General features: G+C 42.5%; 1 pseudogene; it reads right to left on the bottom strand.

The window, feature by feature from the left end:
- Positions 1 to 342: 342 nt before the first annotated feature.
- Positions 343 to 1,690, bottom strand: LOC116830730 (olfactory receptor 8S1-like; annotated as a pseudogene).
- Positions 1,691 to 15,173: the final 13,483 nt, after the last annotated feature.

The raw sequence follows: 15,173 nt of genomic DNA, 5'->3' as shown, positions 1-15,173 counted from the left end.
GGGATCTCTCTGCACTCATGTGTGCACCCTAACCACTGGGATACGCTCATGTGGGTCTCTCACTAACTCTTCTGTTTAAGCCTAAGTTTCTTTGTGGCTCTAACCCTCCCTCGGGATAAACCTATTGGCTCCAATGAAAATTATATTATCATTATTAATTATTATTATTGAAAAATCCTTGAGATTTTAATAGGTTACAATAAGATAAATGCTATTAAATAGAGTTTCAGCAAATTACTCAAAAAGAATGAACAGAAATTAATAGATGAACAGATTCTTTTTATACCATTGGCCAGATCTTCAGCTGGTATAAATTGTACATAGCTCCCCTGAAGGCAGTGAGCCAGATTAAAGAGTTATGGAGAGAAAGGGAGAAATGTGTGAATGACTCTAAAGCCTACTGCTCAGAGCACTCATCCAGATTTAGGAGACCCAAGATCCAGTGACTCTTATACAGCTAGGAATCAGGCCTGCTGACTTCAGTGGAGCCACACTCATTTAGACCAACTGAGGTTTTGTCCCAACGTGTCCATCAGTTACCTGAGCTCAGAATTTCCAAAACACAAGTTATCTACAGTTCTATGCTCTGAGGTAAACATAAGTCATTTATATAAGATCATTGACATTACTCAAGAAACTTCAATTTCCCCAACATTTGCCCTAGACCTGTTTTCACCTCCTTGTTTTTCAAGCTGTAGATAACAGTGACGCTGTACTGGATGGAGAATATTTCACCCAGCACCACAGAAGAGACCGAACTGGATTTTGTATACTGGAGAAAACCTGTCAGGTAAAATAAGCCAACCACAATCAGGTGGGAGCTGCAGGTGGAGAAGGCTTTACGCCTGCTCTCTGCAGAGTGTATCCTCAGGATGATGGAGATGATGTGAATGTAGGGGATCAGGGTAAGGAGGAAGGAGCTTGATCCAAATATCACAACAGAAGTAAGAAGCACCACTTGATTGGTGAGGGTGTCAGTGCAGGATAGTTGTAACAGAGGAGGGAGCTCACAGCTGAAATAGCTGATTTGATTGGGCCCACAGAAATGCAACTTGAAGGTAAAAACACTGTTAAGCAGAGCATGAAAGAAACATATTGCCCATGCACCACTCACCAGCTGAACACAGATCCCTTTCCTCATTCTCTCCATGTAACGCAATGGGTCACAGATGGCAGCGTAGCGGTCATAAACCATGGCTGAGAGAATGAGAATTTCAGCTCCACCTGAGAGGAGGATGAAGAACATCTGAGCAATTCAGCCATTGACAGAAATAGTTTTGCGCTCTGCTAGGAAGTTCCTCAGCGCGTTAGCCACCGTGACTGAGGAATAGCAGATATCAACAAAGGATAAATGGAAAAGGAAGAAGTACATAGGGGTGTGAAGGTGAGAATCAGCTCTTATCACCAGCATGATCACTATGTTACCACTCAGAGTGATTAGGTAAATAACTAAAAACGCCGAGAAGAGGAAAATATGCATCTGTGGGTCACTGGAAAGTCCCAGGAGAATAAATTCAGTCTGTGTGGTTTGATGTTTCATTGTCATTTATTCAGGAAATCTGTGACCTGGAAGACGAGAGAAAACAAATTAACACTATTCCAGGCTGTACAATGTTTATTTGAAATATACTAAATTCAATGAGAGAGAAACAGAGAAGCTGGATAGATTTTGTGTGTTTTAATAGACAAAACATGCTGGATACACAAAAGGACTTGGGCACCTAACTGCCACTTTAGCTACCTAAATCGCAGAATCTAGCCCCACTGGTGTTCACAAAAGTCTTGTTCAGCTGCAACTAGCAGACAGGCTGATGTGGGGCTTCCCAATTCTCTCCTCTTTAATCTGATGCAATCTAGCTCAAATATTAGAGAGGAAGCACAGCAGGGTTACTGGATACTTGGTCTTGTGCATCCGGGATAGGTCTCTAACCACCAGGCTATACAGTTAGTCTCTCTCTCTCTCTGTCTTAACGTTTCTTTAACCTGGCCTTATGACTTCAGCAGAGCTACAAATGAGGTACACCAGCCTGGGAACTGACAGATTCACTCCAATGAAACAACTATGGCCAATTTACAACAGCTGGGCATGTGGACAAACCTATAAAAAGAATCTCCTTCTCTATTGCTTTTTGTCACTTGTTCTAGACTATGTTGTTGAAAACACTATTTAATCTCTGTAGTATATAATTGGATTCTTATCTATCAAAATCATTAAGATTTTTCAAGAAGAAGAAGAAATGAATGTGACAAGCAAACATTCCCTCGGCACAGTGACATAATTTTGAAAAGAGGAGCCGTATAGAAAATTAATGGGACTTTTGTTCCTAAGTCATTTAAACTCTAACTGAATGAGGCTTTTGATTCATTGTTCTGCACATCAGAATATGAGGCTTTACATATAGTAGAGAATCTATCCTGCCCCCGTGGAAGTCAGAGGTTATTTTGACATCAGCTTTCATGGGGAATGGGAATGAAGCCAATGTTCTCTCCAATGTCCAACCTATATTATCTCCATATGATCTCAGAGAAAAAAATAACCTCTCTTTCATTATCAACTCACTAGAAAAATACCTAAGCAGAGAGGTGGACCTTGTACTTGATTCTGAATGTGAACACAGGCAAATTCTGTGCAAAAGGAAATTTGGCCAATTCTATAAGAAGTACCTGTTTCTATTACATTTTATAATTTTGTAGGCCAGTGCTTTCTAACTTTTCATTTGCAGACCTGTAACAAATTTAAAATGCAGGCGGAGACCTCTTTGGAAATCTTAGGCATGGTCTATGGACCATCAGGGATCTGCGGTCCACAAGTTGAAAACCACTGTTGTAGAGTATTTAATATCTATATAGTACCTTATTGGAGTCATCCCTATTAAAATATCTAGGATTTCTATAACAAAATAATAAGAAACTCCCGAAAACTAGAAATACTGGTTTTGGCATAGGCTGACAACTCAATCAAATACAGAGAATATTGGCAAATTGATAAATATTACAACTGCCATGAAGAAAGCCTCAGAAGATCTTAGCTGTATGACAGGCTCCTCCACTGCCAAAGTGTGTGTGCGGAAGTGGGTAACTCCAGGCTGATATCATGCAACTGTGCAAACAATTCAAGAAAACCAGTGATCATTTTCAGCCAAAGAGGGAAAAGAACTCATAGTACAAGAAGTGACCTAAGGTTGGATTTTGGCAAAAGCAGAAGAGAGAGGCTGGAGTCCATGAATGCTCCAAGACTTGAAGGAGAGAAATGACAACACCGAGAAAAAAAATAACTTTTCTTTCATTATCAATTTATGAGACAAATACCTAAGCAAAGAGGTGGACCTTGTACTAGAATCTGAATGTTAACACATGCAGATTGTGTGCAAAGTGAAATATCACAGTTAGAAATGTAAATATTTGGGTATCCCAAGGATCTGTACTGGGATCATTGCTCTTCAACATAGTCATAAATTATTGGGAAAAAGCTGTAAATGATACAAAATTTTTGTATATGGTACAAAATTATTCAAGATAGTTAAGCCCAAAGCGGACTGAGAAGAGTTACAAAGGGATCTAACAAAACTGGGTAACTGGGTGACAAATGGCAGATGAAATTCAATGTTGATTGATGCAATGTAATGCATATTGGAAAATATGATCTCATCTATACATAAAAATGATGTGGTCTAAATTATCTGTTACCCCTTAAGAAAGAGATCTTGGCGTCATCGTGCATAGTTCTCTGAAAACATCGGCTCAATGTGCAGTAAAAAACAAAAAAAAAGCTAACAGAATTTTAGAAACCATTAAGAAGGGGATAGATAATAAGACCGATAGTATCAGAATGCCACTATATAAATCCAGGGCACATCCACAGTTTGAATACTCTGTGCAGTTGTGGCAGCCCCACCTCAAAAAACAATACATTAAAATTTAAAAAAGTAGAGAAGGGCACCAAAAAAAAATGATGGGTATGGAACAGCTTCCATATGAGAAGAGATTAAAAAGATATTTAGCTTGGAAAAAGGTGACTGAAGGGGGATGTGATATAGGTATATAAAATCATGAATAGTGTGGAAAAAATGAATGGAAAGTGTTATTTACCCCTTCACATACCACAGAAACCAGATGAGTTCATGGAGGATAGGTCCATCAATTTTCTATTAGCCAAGTTGGTCAGGGATGTCACCCCATGCGCTGGGTGTCCCTAAACCACTGACTGCTGGAAGTTGGGATGGACAACAGGGGATGGATCACTCGATAAATTGGCATGTTCTGTTGACTTCCTCTGAAGCATCTGGCACCAGCCACTATTGAAGACAGGATACTGGGCTAGATGGACTATTGATCCGAACAAGTAGGGCCATTTTTACATTCTTATTAAAACTAAGTGTCTTCTCCAGAGAATGTCCTACTCCCAAATCTGTAGTGGTGCTGGACTCACTCCTGCGGCCTCACCTGCAGTTTACCTCAGGGAATTAGCATTTCCAGCCTCCGGAGAGCCCTCTGCAGGCCGGTGTCCCGCTGCTGCTGGCCCCTGTATCTCTCCCAGGACCCAGTGCCCCTTATCTTTGGGGTGCTTCCCTCCTGGTAATACCCCTACAGTCTCAGGGTCTCCCCAGACAGGGGAACCCCCAAACCTCTAGCCTCACCTTGCCTCAGTCATGGGCTATGGCCGGTCACTATCTAGCCCCGGCTCACTGGACCAGACTGCCGTGTAAAAGTCACTCATCATAGGTGAGGAGGGGCTTGACCTGTTGCCTTTCGCTGCAACCCAGTACCTCCAGGGATCATGTACAAGGCCGTGCAGCCTGGAGAGTTGCTGGCCCAGAGCTCCCCGGCTCCTCTGGCCTTTCCTGAGCCCCGCTTCACTCCAGTACCCTTTAGCACTCAGGCAGCTAGGTCTATCTCCCTCCTCAGCTAGAGAGAGTCTGCCTGCTCCTGGCCCACTGCCCTTTTATAAGGGCCAGCTGGGCCCTTTGTCATAATCAGATAGCTAAGGGTTAATGTTTCTTTCACCTGTAAAGGGTTAACAAAGAGAACCAAACACCTGACAAGAGGACTAATCAGGAAACTGGATTTTTCAAAGCTTAAGGGAGGGAATTTGGGGTTTTTTCTTGGTCTTGGGTTTTTGTCAGTTCCTGTGCCTCTCAGCATGACAGGATCTATTTCCAATCTTCTTATCTTCTGTTTTCCAGTTGTATAGTACAAGGTAGCCAAAGTGTACGTCTTTTAATGTTTTTTCGTATTTGCATTGGTATCTGGCTCGTTGAGTCCTTTATGTGTATTGCTATTACAGTACTTTAAATTGTATTGTTTTGAGTAAGGCATGTTTATCCGTTTCTATTTTTATTCATTTTCTGTAAGGAAACCCTGTATCTTTAACATTCTCTAGGTTACAGAGACTGTACTTCTTTCCTTTCTTTCTTTTTGTATTAAAGTTTTGCTTTTTAGACCTGTTGATTTTCTTTTCTAGTTGATCCCACCAGGAATATTGGTGAGAGAAAGGGCGAAACGGCGGGTAGTGATAAAGCTGCTCTTCTGTGTTTAAACTCCCTAGTTTGTCCCAGGGCGGAAGAAGCTAACAGGAAGAAATAGAATCTGTTCTGTTTCCTTGTCCTTGGGGTTTGTCTCTTATGCTGGACAGAGGAGACATACTTTTGTATTGTGATTAAGATGGTTGCATCATCCCTTCGAGGTTTACCAGAGAAACATTCTGGGGGCAAGATCCGCCGTGGGGGCGCTTGGTTTATTCTCCCTTTCTTAAGTAGTTCAGAGCTCTGAGTCCTTGGGGTTTCCCCAGGGAAACGTTTTAGGCAGACGAGTAGCACAAGACACTTGGAAATTCTTGGCTGGTGCAGCGAAGATCAGATCTAAGCTGGTTAAACACGTAGAATTTCTCAGGCACCCCAATTTGTACGCTAAGGCTCCAGATTTGGAACAATGCTTTATGATATGTCAGTGACGCAGCAACCGTGGAACGATAGAATCAACAAGCATGTACAATTTTAATTTGCTTCTCTTGTAGCCTGCTTATAAGCAGAGGAAGGGTTTCTTTTTTTAAACGTGCAGCCAGAGAATTTTTTTTTTTCCTTGCTTCCCTGCTAGCTGTGCATAGGAGGGGCTATAAAGTCACAACGTTCCGTTTGTTTAAACCAAAGCGCCTTTAAGTGGTCAGCAAAGCACTCCACAGCCAGAAAATTTGCTTAGAACCAAAAGGGAGCGGTTTTCTTTTGCTTTTCCTGTTTGGGAGAGTAGTCATTAATAACGGAGTGTTGCTCGGCAGACTCCAGGGAGGCACAACAGCAGAGACAGTAGTTCAGACACAACACCAGAGGGCACCCCACCCAATGAAAACAAGAACCATGATACCAAGGACCTGAAACAGGAGCTAACACAGACTCGAAGGCAGAGACAATCAGAAATGCAGAGCACAAGCGGAGAATGGAAACAACCACTACCAAAAGGGGGAAGTAGAAATAAAAGAAAAAGTGATGGAGCTGAGAGAAAGAGTAAAGATAGGCAGCCACAGGACAGAGCTGGAGATAAAAGAGGAAGCCTACAAAAGAGAACAAAGCAGCAAAGATGCAGCCACAACGAGAGATGGAAAAACACCAACAAGAGAGGAAAAACAGAGGGAGGCCACCTGCAGGCCTGGAATTAGAACGGCTAAGCAACAGACACCAACCATCCCTAACCCCCGTCGCCAGTTGTTGTTGACGACAAGGAAATCCACACTACAAGGCAGGTGATGACACTGAGGCCTTCTTAGAAAAATTTTGAAAGAGCCTGCATTGGTACAGCATCTCCGAAGCAGTACTGGTAGAGCTAGGTCACACCTCAGTGACCCTTAGCAGAGGTGGACTGAAATGCCAAAGGACAAAATTAACATTATAAACTGTTTCAAACCAAGGCAGATACAGATTGGGATAACCCGATCATGTCGTCGCCGTTTCAGAACCAAAAGTGGAAACCAGATGGTTCATTTCCCAACCCCTACTACGTTGAAAGAATTTAAGGCCTGGATATCAGGAACCAAGGTTCAATCCATTGACGAACAGCACCTCCTTATACAAATGGAGCAGTTTTGGATGGTGTTCCTGAGGACATAACACGGTACATCCAAGATGGAAAACCCAAAATCTCACCGAGGCGGGGGAGATGGAGCCAAAGGATGGAAGTGGCAGAGAAAGCAAGAAAGCTTGTAAGGGGAATGAAAACTGCAGGGGGCACACCGACAATAAACTCTACAACCGAGGGCACCAAAACCCCACCTACAATCCAAGGAATGCCACAGACACCCTATTCTTCCACCTCATCAGTCTCCAGTAACTCACCTCGACCCAGTGACCGTCAGCTGGAAGATGCTATTAAGTAATGAACTGGGACATATAAGGCCAACTGCCAAAGAACCCACCCAGGTGCAAACTCTTACACCACATCACACCAAGATCCCCGGCCAGATACCTCTCAATCCCTTGGAGTGAAGGAACATTTCAGAGTGGGCGGAAAGAAGGTTACCGTGTGGAGGACCAGGGGGCACAAGTGTCAGCTATCACCCAATCCTTCGTGGATCCCAAACTCATCAACCAAAGGCAAGTGCCATTTACCCTTCATGTCACAAGCTGTAGACTTACCTACAGCTGAACTGCCTGTCCATACAAAGGCTGGTCAGGAATGTGGACTTTTGCAGTCTATGACAATTATTCCATCCCATGCTACTGGGGAAGACTTGGCCAACCAGGTGACGCGGGCAAAAGGAGTGGAATGGTTACATGCAGCCAAACCAGGCAGCTTCCAGACCCTTCCTGTTCCAGAAGCCCCTCTGTGTACCAGAGACCCAGAAAGAGGGAGTGGGACAGGATCCCTTGCCAATGGCTGAACCGCCCAGCAACTCCAGTGCCAGGACCGGAACTGGAACAGCAACCAGCAACCAGCAATTGCAACCACATCTCCAACCTCAACACCAGAGGGGCCAGCGGCTGAACTGGTGGAAGCAACAGACAACCATACTGAAGAGGCTCAGCCAGAGCCTGAATATCACCAGGTTGCACCAGTTGAGAGCGGTTCACCGGAGCGGAAAAACCCCATCACTACATCGCTTCCAGAGGGACCAAGCCCAAGTCCACAGTCTGAGAAGAACTGGTGTCCCCAGCCTCAAGGACAGTTCCAGACTGAGCAGGAAAGCAGATGACAGCCTTCAGAAAGCTTGGGCGGCGGCACGGAGCGCCCCACCGCCTCTCAGCTCTTCTAACCGATCCCAGTTTGTTATAGACCAGGACTTTTATACAAGGAAATTTTCTGGTGGACACCAGGAAAGAATGGCGTGCAAACGGTTGGTGGTTCCAACTAAGTAGCGGGGAAGCTCTAAGCTTAGCCCCTGATCATCCAGTGGCCATGCTGGGGTGAACAGAACAAGGATAGATTGGGAAAGTCCTTCCACTGGGAGGGGATGGGTAAGGATGTTGCCAAGTATGTCCGATCTTGTGAAGTGTGCCAAAGAGTGGGAAAGCCCCAAGATCTGGTCAAGCCCGTCTCCAGCCACTCCCCATAATGAGGCCCATTTCAGCGAGTAGCGTGGATATTCTGGTCCTTTCCCAAGAATATCCAGAGGAAAGCAGTATGTACTGACTTTCATGACTTTGCTACCCGATGGCCGGAAGCAGTGCTCTAGGCACACCAGGGCTAAAGCTGCGTGCCAGGCCCTAACAGACATTTTTGCCAGGGTAGGTTGCCCCTCCGATATCTTACGGAATTCAGGATCTAATTCTCTGGCAGGCACCATGAAAGACCTGTGGGAAACTCATGGGGTGAATCATTGGTTGCCACCCGTACCACATCAAACCAATGGCCTGGTGGAAAGGTTTAATGGAACTTTGGGGCCATGATCTTTAAATTCGTGAATGACAACCCAATGACTGGGACCTAGTGTGTGCAGCAGTTGCTCTTTGCTTACAGGGCTGTACCAATCCCAGTTTGGGTTTTACCATTTGAACTTGTGTATGGCCACGAGGTTAAGGGGCCATTACAGTTGGTGAAGCAACAATTGGGGGGGTTTACACCCTCTCCAGGAACTAACATTCTGGACTTTGTAAGCAACCTACAAAACACCCTCCGACACTCTTTAGCCCTTGCTAGAGAAAACCTAAAGGATACTCAGGAAGAGCAAAAGGCCTGGTATGATAAACATACCAGAGACCGTTCCTTCAAGAGAGGAGACCAGGTCATCGTCTTAAAGGCACCCTTATTAAGCCAGCTACAGTTGTGGCTGCTTTCCCAATCAGTACATAGGGGTGTGAAGGTGAGAATCAGCTCATATCATCACCATGATCACTGTTGCCACCCAGAGTGATTAGATAAATAATTAAAAACACCGAGAAGAGGAAAATCTGCATCTGTGGGTCAGTGGAAAGTCCTAGGGGAATAAATTTGGTCCATGTGGTTTGATTTTCCACTAATATTTTTTCAGCAAGAGCGTGATCTGTTACACAAATAAATAAAATTAACACATATCATAAAAATGAATTAAAATGACATGTAGAGATCATCTCTTCAGTAGGATGATTATAAAGAGGGCCCTATTCTATCCTGTAAAATAATAAGTTGGTTGGAATTTGTGAGTTCTACAGAGACAAAATGGGTCAGATACACAACAGGACTTAGGCCCCAACTGCCACTTTAACCACCTAAGTAATAGAATCAGGCCCCACAGGTATTCATAGAATCTCTGCCCAGATGGAACTATGAGAAAAATCTGATGTGACCTTGTTTCTCCTCTCCTGTTGAATCTGTTCCACTGTGGTTAAATAATTAAAGAGGCATTGGAGAAAGGGGACTGGATACTGGATCTCCTGCACCCAGGGTGAGGACCCTAACCACCAGGCTATAAAGTCATTGACTCACTTGCTGTTTCTCTGTGCCCTAATGACTCTTTCAACTGTCCCTCTAACATCAGCAGAGATACAGCTGTTTTTACACCATCTGGGGATCGGGCTCCTTTACTCCAATGGAGCTATGGCCGAGTCACACCCACTGGGAATCTAGTCAATTCTATAAGTACCTCTTCATCTATTACATTTTGTAATTTTTTTAGCCAGTGGTTTTTGGCCTTTTCATTTGCGGACCTCTAAAACATTTTGAATGGAGGTGCAGATCCCTTTGCAAATCTTAGACATGGTCTACGGACCCTCTGTAGTCCAGAGGTTCAAAACCACTGTTATAGAGTATTTAATATCTATAATATATTATTGGATTCTTCCCTATTAAAATATCTAGGATTTCTATAATAATAAAATAATAACAAAAATAACTCCCCGGGACCTAGAAATACTGGTTTGGGCATAGGCTGATAACCCAATCAAATACAGAGAACACTGGCAAATTGATAAAATTTGAAATGATGAAAATTGATAAAGCTCTCAGAAGATTGATAAAGCTCTCCTATGCCAAGATGTGTGTGTGAAAGCGGGTAAAGCCAGGTTGATATCATGCAACTGTCCAAACAATTCAAGAAAACCAGAGATCATTTTCAGCCAAACAGTGAAAAGGACTCATAGTACAAATCAAGAAGTGATCTAAGGTTGGATTTTGGCAAATCAGAAGAGAGAGGCTGGAGGACATGAATGCTTCAAGACGTGAAGGAGAGAAACGACAACACTGAGAAAGAAATGACTGAGCATTGACTCACTGGGCAACTGAGAGCTTAATAGCAAAGAGGCATTATTTATGCAAATGGAGACAGAAAGCCTGAAAAGGGAGATTAGTCATATTGACCCACATGCAAACATTTTGGTAGAAGCAATGATACAAGGTCAACAGTAGTGTGGCACACTGCTGGGGTGATCAAGTTGAATCAAGGGGATAAGTAAAAATTTGACATCCAAACAAAACAGCTGCTAGTGATGCAACAAGTTTTGAATAGCAATCAAGACACAGACAGGATGATAAAGGAAAAGGTCTGTTATCTGTGGAGGAGGAAGTTGATAATTAAGACAATCTTGCAATATAGTGTCTGAACCCCTGGCTGCACTTACTCAACTCAGATCTTCTAGCCTTGCTCCCATCTATATGCGGTTGGGTCTTCAAGTTCTTCCTATGCATTCTGGTGTGTCTTGTATATATTTCCTCTGAAACCCAGAAGCTTACTAAATTCTTTACTATGTCATCCATCCATCTAATTTTGGGTCTTCCAACATTTCTCTTACCCTGCACTTCTAAATTTAACTCCCTCTTTCCTATATGTGTTCGATTCCTTTTTGCATAGCCAACCATCTAAAGCTGGATTCCCTCAGCATTTTCTTCATAATTGGTATCACCTTCAACTTCCTAGTTTGTTCGAACATGGGCCATCTTTGTAATCCAACCACCCATTTAAAATTTTCATTTCTCACTGTATTCAGATTTACTCCTGTTTCTTCTTCAGTGCCCAGAATTCAGAGCCCTGCAAAAATGCAGATCTAATTAACCATCCAGTGCGTAGGATGAACATGTGAATAATCATATATCAGTTAAGTGTGCTGTGCTTGACCACTACTATGATTCATAATCTGTTGCAGGATTGGGGATCATACACAATTTGATTGGGCTCAATCCCTCAGGAAGTCAAAAAGAGGAAGTCCTGTTAGCCTCCATTTATATTAGGTTGCAGAGATAACCATTTAGTCTAAACACTCAAGTGCATGCAATATCATCTCTATAGAGAAGAAGAGATGCACATAACATATATGATGAAGAAAGCCCATTCAGCCAAGTTATACTTTCGTTCTTTCCATAGGATTCACTTAAGTTGAGGGTGTCTGTTGGTGAACCACTGTTGGAGGATGTTCTATGGACAAATAAGACACAAAAATAACCTGTGGAACTCCTTGCACAGGGAGATAAGAGACCAGAAATGTAGGGAAGAATCAGTAGGGATTGCAGAAGAATACCCAGAGCTATCATTAATTCTTTATCATAAGATTTTTGGAAGGAATACTTAAATATCAAGCTCTCAGGCTATCCAAACTCCAACAATTAGAGACTCTGCTAAGGGGGCAGATTTCCCACAATCTGTGTACTGTCAGGTTATTGACTCTTCCTCTGAACAGATGGTCTGGTCACTGCCAGAAAGAGGTTCGAGACATAGATGGCCAGTCTCCCTCAATATGGCAATTCTTATGTCCCTAATACAAACAAGGGCAGTATAAGAGGTTGAGCAATTTCTTCAGCAGCTTCCTTTATCCAAAGATCTCAAAGAAGTTATGTGTATCATTAATGTTATATTTAGATGGAATATGTGGCCTCAAATGTCTAACATAACCCAGTCACTGTCCAGCGTTAAACAGTGTTAAACAAGCTTCAAAATTTGGTATACAGAGAGCTCCTATCTGTTACCATGGCAAACACATCCGTTAAACATCCTTTTTAGCTTTTATTAAGACACAGAACAGAAGGAGAAATATTAAACCTTTGAAAAGGAAAGCGTTAATAATGCTTTCATTTGAACATCCGTTATTCCCCCCGTTGGCTGAGCAAGTTTTCTGAAGGAAAAAATCTGTTTGTCAGCCTTTTAGATGGCTTAAAGATGGTAATGACTGTTCTTTTGGGGGAAAGAGAAGAAGTTAGTAGTGCTGGGCAGAGCTATCATTGCTGTTCTTGTTTAAGTCCAATCCCATTTCCTAGAAGACAAAAGAAGAGAACACACACAATACACACACAAGGCAGAGAAAGGAACAGCAAAGATAGAAAATGCAGCTTCAGTCCTGGGGTTGACCTCATTTGCCATCATGGCTGGAGAAACACAGGCACTGCCCACAGTCTTATTAGCCATTTACAGACCTGGCAACCTGTACCAGCATCTAGCTGTTTAGGGAATTACTTTCATGGCCTCTTTCTGGTCAAGGGTCACAGCAGTGCTACTAAGTATACAGCCTGTCCTGCTAAGCCATTAGACAGAAGGAAAAGGGGAGGGTAGAGAAGAAGAAATAAAGGTGGTGAAGGAAGCGAGTGAGTGAAGGGAGGAAGACAGAGTAAGAGAAAGTCTCACATTTCAGCGTGGTATTTGAGATTTAGCTGGAGCAGGTGGTGGTGTCATCTCCTCCCTCTCTGGACCAGTCGGCAGGACTCTCTCGGAATTAGGATGAAAGAAGTCTGCGGCCTCAGGAAATGGTTGGGTGTCAGCCAAGTGATGGTGACTCTCACTCCAGTAGCCAACTTTTCTACAAAAAGTCTCTTTCTTTAAGAACCCTTAAAGGACTGCTGGATGCAATAGCCCATCCCTCATTACTTTGCTAACAATAAGACTAGTTTGTACACTGTTTGGTTCACCGATTTTTCAGTCTCACACTTTTTTATGAAGCATGATATTTGAAGTTCTAAAGGAGACTTTCCTTGACTAATTCAGTCTCTCTTTCTCCCCCCTTTAGTGATTTTTTCCACCAGCATTTGCTATTATAAGCTACTGTGAATCTTATGCAGTGTCACATACTTTTTACCACTTGAGCTACACAATGATTATATTATAGCGAAATTAGTACCACTGCAGTCATCTGTGAGGTCTTTTCCCAAATTACAGAAGTTTATTACCATCAATATATCTGTTAAACACCAACAAATACTAGTAGGTGTGCTTAAATAAATAAAAGGTTTCATAACCCAGAAGCCTTAAATTACTAGACTGAACACTGGAGAAACCACATTTTTATTATCTATTATATAATATATAATCGTGGCCTAGGTCAAACTAGGGATCACACGTGGTCCTTCTGGCCTATAAATTAGAAATCACTTCCTTGTTATGCTTGTCAGTGTAACAAATATAGAGATACAGAATATTTCCCCTCACACCAGGAAAGGCTCCATATTTTGACATTTCATTTAATCCCAACAGGGGCCAAAAAGATGAAATCTCTTGCAGAATGTCTAAACAGATGCAGAAATGTCTAAACATTTCATTTTAAAATTTGACTGTAACAAAACATTTCCTCTTGAAGTGTCCATTTCAATGAAATTTCATGTTGAATGAATATTTTTATTTACAATGAGCTTGAGATGAGTCAATTTAAGTGAAAATATCAATTCAAAATGCATGTTCTCATTTCAACTGGATATTTTGAAACAAAAAACTTTCATTTCATTTTGGGATGTCAAATTGAAATGGAATCTTCCCCCTTGCAACAAATAAATAAATATTTTTTTTCTTCCAAATTCACATTCAAACAACATTTTCAGATTTTTTTTTTCCAAACATGGGAAAAATTAGACAGCGAAAGGGGAGATATAGGCACCTAAGAATGAGATTTTAAAACATGATAGAAGGTTCCTTAGGCAATGGGAAAGGCCAAGTAGAGGGTTGTATTCTAAATCCCGCAGCTGTCACAGGAGTTCAGTTCCTATTTTCTCAGTGGGAGCACACCTCTTTTGCCTTGGGATTCTCAGCTGAGAAGTCTCTAACCCCACCTAAGGTGGCAAGAAACCATGGTGAGAGAGGGGAGAGAAGGAGGAGGAATTAGGTGGAGAAAACCACTCAGCTTTTATCCTAGCAGTTAGGGCTGTAGCAGACCCTCTTCAAATGCTTGGTAAGGAGAAAGGTTTTAAAAAGGGATCTGCTTCCTCCCATGTGGGGGCCCTAACCACTGCGGTATGGGATACCTGATCTATGACTCAATCTCTCCTAACAGAGCATTAATTCCTTTGTGCATCTTGGCCCAGCTAGGGAACACACTCATTATTAATTATTGTTGGAGACAGAGATATTAATAGGGAGGAATCCTATAAAATACTACCGATATTAAATAGGGTTTTCAACAAAATACTCTGGAAGAACTACAGAACGCAATAGACAAAGATGTTCTTTTCATAGAACTGGCCAGATCCTCAAGTGGTATAAATTGACCATAGCTCCATTGAAGACAGTGGGTCAGATTGAAAGAGATATTGGCACAAAGAGAGAAAGAGAGCACATGAATGGCTCTAGATCCTGGTGCTTATATAACTCACCCTAGATGGAGACCCAGGATCTCGTTCCCTTGGCTCCAGTGTCTCTTCTACCCAATGGGGATATGGCCTGCTGAGTTTAATGGAGCCGCACTGATTCAGACCAGCTGAGGCTTTGGCCCAAAGTGTCAGATGCCAGTGCCAGATGCCAAACACAAGTTATCCACAGTTCTATGCGCTTTGTTTTGTTCGTTTGCTTTTAAATAAAATCGACA

Source organism: Chelonoidis abingdonii, chromosome 25 (assembly GCF_003597395.2).
Source record: "Chelonoidis abingdonii isolate Lonesome George chromosome 25, CheloAbing_2.0, whole genome shotgun sequence".
NCBI lineage: Eukaryota > Metazoa > Chordata > Testudines > Testudinidae > Chelonoidis > Chelonoidis abingdonii.
The sequence above is the reverse complement of the archived record's forward strand: the minus strand, read 5'-3'. Positions and strand labels throughout refer to the sequence as shown.